We start from the raw sequence: 12,210 nt of genomic DNA on the forward strand, positions 1-12,210 counted from the left end.
ACTAAAATAGAATTGAACACGATACTGGAAATGATCCATAATTTCAACAGTATGAAATCAGTACTCCCTTCAAAAAGATTGCAAGCTCTACTTGCCTTGAATTCTTTGTTAGGATTTACTCTTTTTTTTTTAATTAAAAAAATGTCATATTTATTATACTGTAAAACACCAAGATGATTATCCCTCAAGCTCCTGTCTCTTGATAAAAGAACAGCTGAAATTTTAAATTAAAAGTCCACAAGAAATTAAATTTCTCTTTTATTCATAGATTCTTCTGGGTTCCTGTAGCACCGCCCCACCTTCTTTCATGGCATTCTGTAGTCGCTGTATTGAGGATGATTCCCAAGGTGTGAGACAGAAGGCCATGAAGTTGATTCCTGCCTGCAGGCATCTCTGGGCCAGAACCCTTCCAATATTCTCACAGGCATTAACACTTGGAGTTCTATAGAGGTGCTTCTTAATAGCCCATTCTTGGGTGGATGCTGAAACCACAACATCTCCATTATGATATTCAACAAATGCTTCTATGTAGCGCTGAGTCCGATGAACTCTCAACCTGTGCCAATAGGCCCAGGGCGGCCACACGGCTCCTTCTTGGCCAGGTCCAGGCTCCCCAAGTTGTGGGGGTTCCGGTTGGTGAATTCCAGCGCAATTGCCTCGTTTTCCTTCGTGTCCCCCTCGGGCGCCTGGGTCGGGTCGGAGCTGGTGGTGAGGGGTGCCTACCGTGAAGCTGCAGGGCTGGGCTTCCTGCACAGAGCCAACAGGCCCCGGGCCCCTGCCCGCAGTGCCATCTGGCCAACCACCCCTGCAGAAGTGGCTCCAGCGATTGGCTCTGCACAGGTGCCTGGGCGCGGCCTTCTTGGTTCAGGACAGAGCTGCTGGAAACTCTTGTTTTAACAGAAAAATTCATCAGTATGTGGCCAGCCTCTTGATGGTAAGTTTCCCTGAATTTAACTTGGCTGGTCTATGGATGACTTATCTGCACATAGAGTTCATGACTAAATGCAAAACCTTTCTACCTTGGTAGGGCCTATCAGATTACAGACAGTAGAATTACTTTCAGCAGCATAGGACAACTTATGACATTGTTCAGGTATTGTAGAATCTAGTGGAAGATATAATCATATAGTATAAATGAAGAAATACATTTGCACAAATAAAACTTTCTTTGTTCATGTGAAAAAAAAAGAAATCAGGAAAGATGGGATTTCAGAGAAGCTTGGAAAAACTTGCATGAATTGACACTGAGTGAAATGTGCATGTGTGGGATAAAACTACACTAAACAATATTGAGAGAGAGACTCATCTGAGCAAAAAAAAGGGGGAAATGTTTATTTGGCTTTTTCTCAAGAAAAAGGGCAAAGCTCCAAGTCTCACAAATTAGTGAAGATCAAGGACCTGTAACCAAGATTCAAACCAAGCAATATTATATGACCTAGTGCGATTTTCCCCCTCCCTAACCCTCTCTCCTTCAACCCTATTGGTTAGGTCTTCAGAGTTACAATGTATACCTGAAAAAACTACAAAGAGAATAGAATATTCTCATAAAATATTACCTCACCATCCAGATGGTGAGAATACCAAAAAGGACTTTAATGACTTTCTATGTCTATCTAAATGAAATAATGTCTGTGTATGCAAGATCTTTCTTGAAATAGTCAATTATCCTCCTAGTTAGTAAAAATAGTCTTATCATAAAGCAGGTGACTCATAAGTTCTTTTTGGAATGCAAGGTCTTTCTAGTAGTCTACTGTCTTTCTAGTTAGTAAAAAATAGTCTTATCACAACTTACATTCAAACAGAACTAGAAGAACATTGTACATCTTAACAGCAACATGGGGAGTGATGATCAATCTTAATTAACTTGCTCATTCCATCATTCCATCAGGCACAATTTTCAGGGCATCTGTGACAGAGAATACCATCTGTATCCAGAGAAATAACTGTGGAGTTTAATTGAAGACCAAGGACAGATTGATGGCATAGTGGATAGAGCACTGGCCCTGAGTCAAGAGGACTGGGAATCAAATATGGCTTCAGACACTTGCCTAGCTTTGTGACTTTGGGCAAGTCACTTAACCCTATTGCCTTAAATAAATAAAATCTAAAAAAGAAAAAAAAAAGAACAAAGAACAAAGACTCAATTTTTTTAAAAAAAAGTTGTCTTGGGGCAGCTAGGTGGCGTAGTGGATAAAGCCCCAGCCCTGGAGTCAGGAGTACCTGGGTTCAAATCCGGCCTTAGACACTTAATAATTACCTAGCTGTGTGGCCTTGGGCAAGCCACTTAACCCCATTTGCCTTGCAAAAAAAAAAAAACCCCTAAAAAAAAAAGAGATCATTGGTAACTTTAGGGAGAACATTTTCAGTTGAATGATGAGTTTGGGACTCAGATATAGATTTAGAAGTATAGATATAAGTGAGAGGAGAGGAAGGGATGCAAGATCATATACAGTTTTTTCCCCTAAGAATCTGTCTATGGAAGGAAGGGGACATATAAAATTATAACCTATAATGATCATGATGCAGCAGTCCCACTGGAGGAAACCACAGGATACCAGAATCATAGAAAACCTAATTCTTGGATTCTTAGATTATGTAAAGGGATTGTTTTGTTGTTTTTAAGAGACCCTTTTAGAAGAAATAGGAGTTGCTGAGGAATAGTCACTCATGACCATTTCTTGACAGCAATTGGTTAAGAAAGTGAAGAAGCAGTGATAATTTTTCTGTGAGGAGCTGGTTATCTATCTGTGTGATATTGATCAAATAACTGAAACTCTGGGCCTGTTTCTTCACTTGTAAAGTGAAAGAGTTGGTTGGGGTTCCAGAGATTTTAATGTCTCTGGAAACAGTAGGAAGAAGGGGAGATAAGATGATCAATAGTACCGGGAGCCATCCTGAGAGATGGCCATGAATCCCTTTGCTTAAAATGCAATAAGGGATCTCTATACTGGCTAGCAGGAACAAGATGAAAGAAAACAGGGATTAGCTGATAATTTCCTCACTTCATTAATTCATAAACAGGAAGTATAATGTGAATTTACTTTGCAGTTATTACTTCCTTAGTGATACCTATGCAACATTTTATATATGACATGAATGGGTGGGATAATGACAATTAATAATAATTCTATTACTGGTCTATTTTCCTGTGAGTTACCTTGCAATTCTGTCTTAATGAAGTATTTTTCTATTTGGATTATAGTTCCCACATAGAAGATTCAATGACTAGGGATGGGATCTAGGGAATAAGGAATGGAAGAATAGAAAAAAAGCACTTATTATGTGCCATGTTAAACACTGGCTCAAGTGTTTTACAACCCTGGGAGATAGATACTCTTATTATCTTGATTTTAAGTTGTGGAAAGTAAGTGCCCTAAAACTTGATTTGAATTCAGGTCTTCTCAACTCCAGGCCTAGTGCTTTATCCATTGCCATGTCACCTGAGGATAGGAAGAGGACTGGAATCATGATTTATATAACTTACTATCCCAAATACTCCTAGAATTCACCTGGAGATAATGAGAGTTTCCATGGAGGGTGGGGTGTTAAGGAGAAGAGAGGGTGAGTGATGATTGTTTTCTACTCCAGACATTGAATTGGCAAGTAAATCTGTGGTACACAATGCTGAAAGAACACTATTTGGGAAGTCAGGAGTTCTGGGTAAAAAAAAAAAATCTCAACTCTGCCACTATTTCACTCATTTCAGGCAGGTCATTTCATTTCTTTAAGTTGGATTTGTAAAATGAAAGAGTTGAATTAGATGACTTCATAATTACTTCATTCTAGCTCTAACATTCTAATTCCATTTAAAAAAATAAGTCATTGGGGCTTTTCTCCTGCTCCTTCTCAGATAAACACATCTGGAAATATTAGCATTAGTATTAATTTATCTCAGAAGGTACATTTATCATGAGACAAGTCAATTGAACTTTTTGAACCACAGATTTTTTTCATGGGTTTGTGTAATAGACTTCTTAGGATCCATTGCAGACCAATCATCTTGGATTCTATGAACAACTTTCAGGCTAATATGACTGTCACCATCCACAAACACCATGTAAATCTCTGAGGGAATTCAGAAATAGCCTTTCTTAAATAAATAAATGACCTTTGACCTTCCCCAAGCACCCCATCCATAACTTCCCCCAATTCATTCCCCTTACAAGCTACTGATGTGACCTGAAGTACCCTTTTTCCTCTTCTCACTTCCCCAACTGTCACTGAGTCAGGATCCAAGGGAAAGTCTCATCTGAGGAAACTCAGAAAATGAAACCCCCTAACCATAATTTCTTTTTTTTAAGGTTTTTTTTTTGCACAACAATGGGGTTAAGTGACTTGCCCAAGGCCACACAGCTAGGCAATTATTAAGTGTCTGAGGCAAGATTTGAACTCAGGTACTCCTGACTCCAGGGCCGGTGCTCTATCCACTGCACCACTTAGCGACCCCCCCTAACCATAATTTCACTAGCTCTGCATAACCCCTTTGATTCTTCATCAGAAACTAATAATATTTATTAAGGTCAAGCATTATGTTGTACAACCATAGGTGCAAAAACAAAAATGAAATTTTACTAGAACAAGACACAACACTTCACAAATAAAAAACTGCAAAGTATACTACAGTCATTTTTATGGGGCAGACACTGAAAATATAAAAGTAAAAAGGTTGAAAGTAGATAGTGTCTAATTCTGATACTCTTTAATGTAGATCTAATATTTCTGTTCAAAAACCGTTCTATCAGCTGCTAATTGACCTCTATAAGTTCTCAGTCTCTCTCTCTCTCTCTCTCTCTCTCTCTCTCTCTCTCTCTCTCTCCCCCCCCCCCCCCATTATAAATCTGAGGACAGGGTCTGTCTGTGTAAAGCAGCCAGTTTCCACTCTAATTATATCTCCATAGCTATGTAAACAGTTAGAGTGAAAGACTATCCTGAGAAGGCAGCATACTGCTCTGGTTAGCTAGATAAGAGACTGAATAAATTCTTATACTTATGACATTTTAGAAAGGGAGAAATTCCAATGTTTTCTATGTCTATATCATATCTAATAACATAAAGTATCAAATCACAAGAGGAGACAGTTGTCCTGTTGCTAATTGGATCTTTGTCAGTTCTGACATAGAACAGACCTTGTGCATGGGTTAGAGAATCATAAAGTAATCAATGACACCTTTATGCACAAATGTGTGTAACTTGATTGGTTGACCACCAAAATTTTGTAGTTTTTTGTTAGAATTCTCTAAATATTGATTATGCATTTAATTCTGAGTTGGTATCTGGAAAAATGCTATCCACCCATGGGTTATTAGTAAGATCCTAGAGAATAAAACTTCATTTGTAAAACTAACTATTATTATTTCATTTTTAGCCAAAGAAAATTATACTTCTCTGCTGTGACTTAGATAAAATGGTAATTTGAAGAAGGACAGATCCTGGGTCTGAAGTGAGATGGGCTCCTTGGGAGAGAAGAGGTCTGTAACTTTTAAAATCTCAGCTCTTTTCTGAATCAGTGTTTTAAGTTAACTGAGAGTGATTTTGTCTGAAGGTGAGTTTGTTACTTTACAATTCAAGTTGCTCTAACTTTTATTTCTTTGAAATGAAATTCTCTAGGATCTAACTTGTGGTTTTTTGGGGGGTGTTTTACTTTTGTTGGTGAGGATTGTCTAGTTTTTAAATGGAATTTTTGGGCGCTCGGGGTTTATGCTTAGATCTAAGTGTGATATTTCTTCGGTAAGGTGCCCTATGGGGAAACTAGGTGGCGTAGTGGATAAAGCACCGGCCCTGGAGTCAGGAGTACCTGGGCTCAAATCCAGGCTCAGACACTTAATAATTACCTAGCTGTGTGGCCTTGGGCAAACCACTTAACCCTGTTTGGCTTACAAAAAACCTAAAAAAAAATAATATAATAAAAAGGTGTCTCAGTAGTTAAATCTCTGATGCTTTTGTTTGATAAAGCGTAAAGGAATTTTGTCTGGTATCTTTGTCATATGTCCAGTGTCTATTATATGTTATTTGTTTTAGTGTCTTATTGTTCCTTTGTGGTGCATGGTTTTTGTGTATATTTATTGCTGACTGAGTGTTGTAATCATAGGATAATCTAAATCTAAGGTCAGAGATTCAGTAGAGAGAACTCCTGCTTTTTATATGACTAAACATTATGATTCCAATGATCACATATTTTGTCAGCTTTGGCATAAACTGATGAATGATAGTCTTCAGTTGAGTTGACCTAGGTAGCGATCATTTGAGAAAACTTTGTGGTACAGGCAGAGTGAAACTCTCAGCTATCTCTGTCTGGTCAGGCTTGCCATTGTGTTTCTGTGCTCTTATTGGCCAACTTTCCTTTTACTGATTCTCCAATCTCACTTTTCAAATTGTATCTTTAAGTATTGCTTTCAGAATAAAGAATAGTAGCTGGAAATCTTATTCTGATATTGAAAGGCAGCTAGGTGGTACAGTGGATAAAGCACTGGCCTTGGATTCAGGAGGATGGGAATTCAAATCTAGCCTCAAACACTTAATATGTGACCTTGGACAAGTCACTTAACCCTGATTGCTTCTCATCCAGGATCATCTCCAGTCTTCCTGATTCATATCTGACCTCTTCATCCAGATGGCTTTGGAGGAGAAAGTGAGACTGATGACTTAGCACCTTAACGGCCTCACTGAAATCAAATTCATGTGCTTGTCATGGTATCAGTTAGAAACAGCAGAAAAGGGTTTTTTTTTTTGGTTTATTTTTGTAGGAAAAAAGAAAGGAATCTCTCTCTCTCTCTCTCTCTCTCTCTCTCTCTCTCTCTCTCTCTCTATCATCTATCTATCTCAGGAGTTTAGGACCTATAAATCCAGAGTTGGTTTGATTTAATCCAAAATTTAGTTCTGAAGGGAAAAGTAGCAAGACTGCATAAATTAAGAAATATATTAAAGCTATCTGATCACCTTTTAAATTAGATAACCTCCGGCCTCAGACACTTAATAATTACCTACCCGTGTGGCCTTGGGCAAGCCACTTAACCCCCATTGCCTTGCAAAAATAAATAAATAAATAAAATAAATTAGATAACCATATGTGGATTGATTTTCTGTGCATTACTAAATATACCTATTGTATTAACTTGAAAGGTTTTTTAAATTAAAATTACATAATTTGATTCCTGTATAGAAAAATGACACTGATAATACTCATATGAACCTTCTCAACAGAGCAGGTAGAAGGAGATTTTATAGATGAAGCACAGGAAAAAGCTGAATTTGAAGATAAGATATGGTGTAAAAATGGAGTCAATCAAAAAAGGGGAAATGTAATGGGAGAAAGAAAAAGGAGAGGGGGGAATAGGCCAAGATATTTCATATAATAAGATTTTTCTTTATTACAATGAGCTATTGCAATGATATGGAGGGGGGGGAATGAGGGAATCTTCCCTCTCATCAGAGGTGGCTAGGAAAGGAAACAGCATATATACTCAATGGGGTATAAGCATCTAGAGTAGGAAAGGGGGGGACAGGGGGAAGGGGTGGGGATGTGAATGAAGGAGGAGAGGATGGACCATGGGGAGAGAGTGGTCAGATATAATGCATTTTCTTTTTTACTTCTTGCAAGGGACTGGGATTGGATGGCCTGTCCAGGACCATAGGGCCAGGTGGATGCTGGGCCTAAGGGGTGGTATGGGGGTTCAGGGCCTCTTGGCCCCAGGGCCAGGAAATCTGTCTGCTGCACCACTCAGCTACCCTACAGCAGAGTCAGTGGAAGAAGAGAGAAAATATAGTACATGATAGTGGAGAAATACGAAAGGAGGGAGTTGTGATCAGCAATGGCAATGGGAAAAATATGGAAGTAACTTTTGTGATGGACTCATCATAAAGAATGTGATCCACCCGCAACAGAGTTGGTGGTGTTGGAACACAGACTGAAGCACATTTTTTATTATTATTATTATTATTATTATTTTGGGGGGGGTGCCCGGCAAATGGGGCTGGGTGGCCTGCCTGGGGCTGCCTAGCAGGGTGATCATTGGGTGTCTGAGACTGGATTTGAACCCGGGTGCTCCTGGCTCAAGGGCCAGTGCTCTGTCTGCCACCCAGCTGCCCCTACTATTATTAGTATTTCATTTTATTTTAGGTCTTTTTTCCCCCTTTTTTTTTTTGGTTTATGCAGGGCAGTGGGGTTGGGGGTGGCTTGCATGTCACATGGCTGGGTGATTGTTGGGTGTATGGGGCCGGATATGGGCTTGGGTGCTCCTGGCTCCAGGGCTGGTGCTCCGTCCACTGCACCACCTAGCCATACCTAAAATTATTACTATTTTTTTAAATTTAAATTTTTTTCTCTCCCCTTTATTGCTCAAGCGAGTCTATATTTTTGGGGGAGGGGGTATTTTGTTTACTCTTAAACAAGAATATTTTATTAACATATAAAAAACATTGTACAAAATGAGAATAAATAAATATTTTTTTAAATTACATAATTTGGATTATGATACTGTGATATTCTTGAATGTTTTAATATTAAGAAATAGTGGTCAATAATTCATAATTGGGAGTTTAAAATTGTACAGAATGAATGAAGGAAAACTGAATCTCTTATGTATTATTGTTGCTTATTGTGACCACAGTTTTTGACATTTAATTTATGAATTTCATAAGATTGTTAAGTACACAGAAAATATTGTAATCATTAAAAAAGGATCTTTAGAACCATCAGGTCATGTATCTTTATCCAATTTGGTAAGGCAATCTGATGGGCATTTAACAATTTTAGTCACCTGATTTTGGTAATCTTAATTAACTTAATTGCTAATGAATGGGTTAATCATGTGATGAAAACATTAAAGCCAATGTTTGAAAGGAATTTGACTAAAGGTTGTTTGTTTATAAGAAAACTTGTATTTGGGGTGGCTAGGTGGCGCAGTGGATAAAGCACAGGCCCTGGAGTCAGGAGTACCTGGTTTCAAATATGGTCTCAGACACTTAATAATTATGTAGCTGTGTGGCCTTGGGCACGCCACTTAACCCCATTTGCCTTGCAAAAACCTAAAAAAAACCCAAAACTTGTATTTGAGTAAATCTTAGTAAAATTTTGTCATTTGTAATAAGAGTAAAATAGTTGGGTTTATTCTCCCTTCTTTAAACCAACAGATCCTTTTGTAAATACCCTTGAGTTCAAAGAAGGTGGTATTTAGAAGTTTTGTGGTAATTGGGTTTATTCCGTGTGACAAACTTTGTGGGATTAATTTATAATGCCTAAAAATAAGTTTTTTATTCTAATTTAAGTTTGATAAATTCCAGTTTCAAGATTTTTTTCTGGGGCAGCTCTGTTCAAATCTGACCTCAGACACCTATTACTTAGTTGTGTGATCTTGGAAAATTCACTTAACCCCCCAAACCAAAAAAAAAAAATCAAAAAAGACTTATTTTTACTTTAAGAGAGATGTCCATCACTTCTCAAGTTCATAATTAATGTATTGTCCTTTTAATATCAATATTTTTTTTTAAAAAGAACTCAGAGGGCTGTGTCGTGCGCGTGAGCCCCGTAGGGCCGGGGGTGGGGGTGGGGCAGCAGCTGCCGCAGGGGCGGAGGCGGAGGCCCCTCTGTGCCTGTGTCGGGCGGAGCTGGTGAGAGAAGAGCGATGCCCTCTCCCACCCCTCCCCTCGGCCGCACCCGCTGCCCACCCAGAGAGCTCCGAGTCGGGCGGGAAGAAGCACGCACCATGGCGCTGAAATGCATCCATGAGGAGCTTAGCGATTAGGCCCGTGACCCTCCGGCACAGTGTTCTGCAGGTCCAGGTGGGGATGATATGTTTCATTGGCAAGCCACAATTATGGGACCTATTGTTCTCCCTTTTTCGCCAGAAAAGATTGTATAGTATTGACATTCTGGGATGGCAGAAAAAAATTATTTAACTTTTTATTCTTTTTGACAATTCATTTCCCTACAGACTACCCCTTCAAACCACCTAAGGTTGCATTTACAACAAGAATTTATCATCCAAACATTAACAGTAATGGCAGCATTTGTCTCGATATTCTAAGGTCACAGTGGTCTCCTGATTTAACTATTTCTAAAGTTCTTTTATCCATTTGTTCAATGCTATGTGATCCAAACCCAGATGACCCCTTAGTGCCAGAGATTGCACGGATCTATAAAACAGACAGAGACAAGTACAACAGAATATCTCTAGAATGGACTCAGAAGTATGCCATGTGATGCTACCTTAAAGTCAGAATAACCTTCATTATAGCTGGAATAAACTTTACTGTTCTTTTTTTTGATTTTCTTATCGGCTGCTCCCCTATCAGACCTCATCTTTTTTAATTTTATTATTTTGTTTACTTCCCTCCATTCATGCACATGCTCCTCTGAGAAGACTTAAGTTCTTCCAACTTTGGACAATAACTACTTTTAGAAACTGTAAAGTAGTTACAAGAGAACAATTGCCCAAGATTCAGAATTTTTTAAAAAAATGGAGCATGTGTATTTTGTGGCCAATGTCTTCGCTCTAACTTGGTTATGAGACTAAAACTATTCCTCACTGGTCTAACAGATGCTTGAAGATACCATCTGAGGGGGAGGGAGATGGATGCTCAATTGTCATATCAAAGGAAGCAGCATCCATCTTGTTTAAGCCTTCCATTGTTAGAGATTTGAGGTTTCATGATATACTTTATGCTCATAACTGATATGGTTGGAGAATTGGTACTGAATTTATAGCATCAGCAGAACAGAAAACATGATGTATTTTATGCATGTCAATAAACCTGTTCTTGTTCTACAGTGAATGGAAATTGGAAGTCAAACAAACACCCCTTGTATTCCAAAAGAGGGTCTTGAACTTTTTTGTAATTTTCATTTAAATTTTGTTAGGAGGCTTGGAGCTGTTAGTTAATCTATCTTCCAATACACTGTTTAATATAGCACTGAATAAATGATGCAAGTTGGGAATGGATGAGTGATGAACTAATAGCTCTGCTAGTAATTGATTTATTTTTCTTCAATAAAGTTGTATAAATCAAAAAAACTCAGAAAAAACTTGTGTAAAAGTTTTATGTATTTTATATAAGGTCTCCTACCTTTTCAAATCTGTAAGCTAATTTGCTGCAAAATGTGATGATATTTCTTTTTAACTATCATAGAAAGTTTCTATTTTTTTAAGGTTGCTATTTGTGAAACAATTAGTTATTAGGTAATATTAAGAGTTTTTTAAAGTTTGCACATAGAAAAGTTCTTTCTGTTTTGATCTAAATTTGTTGCCATTCTATGACATAAGAGATACAATAGTGTTTTGAAATTATCATGTATAAGATTAAGTTCCTGAGAAATCTCATTTTCTTTTTAAGATTGATATTAAGTGTATTTGGGCAGAAGTGAATAAACTTATGAAATTAATAAATATTCTACTACCCTGATGAATAAGATAATGACATCTGTGATCCTACCCTATTAAATGATCAAATGAGGAACATTTTAAAGAGCTTCCTTTCATGCCCCTTTGATTCAAAAAGGGGAAGTGGTATAAGATTTGGTATGATTTTTGGTATAATTTTGTAGCAGTAGTTTTTTATTTTAAAATATGGAAGTAGTAATTCTATTATAATCAAACATTATTATAGATAATATTCTCAACATTATATGTATATATATTTATATATATACATTTTTTCCATTTATGCGATAATACTTAGATATTTTCATTGTGTGTTGTTTGCTACATCTTAAATTCAGAATATCTGTTTGTTATATATGCAAATGTTTAAGCATATTAAGTGAAAAAATATTTTTTATAAAAATTTGTTTTTATATGTTACATGTTCCAAACCTTTTGTTGTAAAATCACCAATATAGACAATGTTTTGTGATTTTTCCTGTAATTTTCATTGTTTACACTATATGATCATAATCAATATTATATGATATTTTTCTGATCTTTAATTCTATGAAGTTTAGAGATGACTCTGATTATAGGAAGCTGCTAAAAAAAAAGATTTCACAGGACTGAAATTTCTATCTTAAGTCTGATATTCAGGTATCAAAGAAAATGCTGTTGGGTCATAGTCTATAGAAACCATAAAACCTTGCCAAGTGGGGTTTGTTGAAATTTGCAGGTGAAAAGTTTATTAGGATATGAGTTGAAAAGGGAGGCTTTTTAGTATGGTCTGAGGTTGGACCCTTTCTAACTCAGTTTCCCAAGAATGTATCATTTGGGAAAATGTCTCTCACCT

At 37.3% G+C, this 12,210-nt stretch overlaps 1 pseudogene; it reads right to left on the bottom strand.

Annotated features, from left to right (window-relative positions):
• Positions 1–195: 195 nt before the first annotated feature.
• Positions 196–791, bottom strand: LOC141489605 (large ribosomal subunit protein uL18m pseudogene; annotated as a pseudogene).
• Between the last annotated feature and the right edge of the window lie 11,419 nt (positions 792–12,210).

Source organism: Macrotis lagotis, chromosome 5 (assembly GCF_037893015.1).
Source record: "Macrotis lagotis isolate mMagLag1 chromosome 5, bilby.v1.9.chrom.fasta, whole genome shotgun sequence".
Lineage (NCBI taxonomy): Eukaryota > Metazoa > Chordata > Mammalia > Peramelemorphia > Peramelidae > Macrotis > Macrotis lagotis.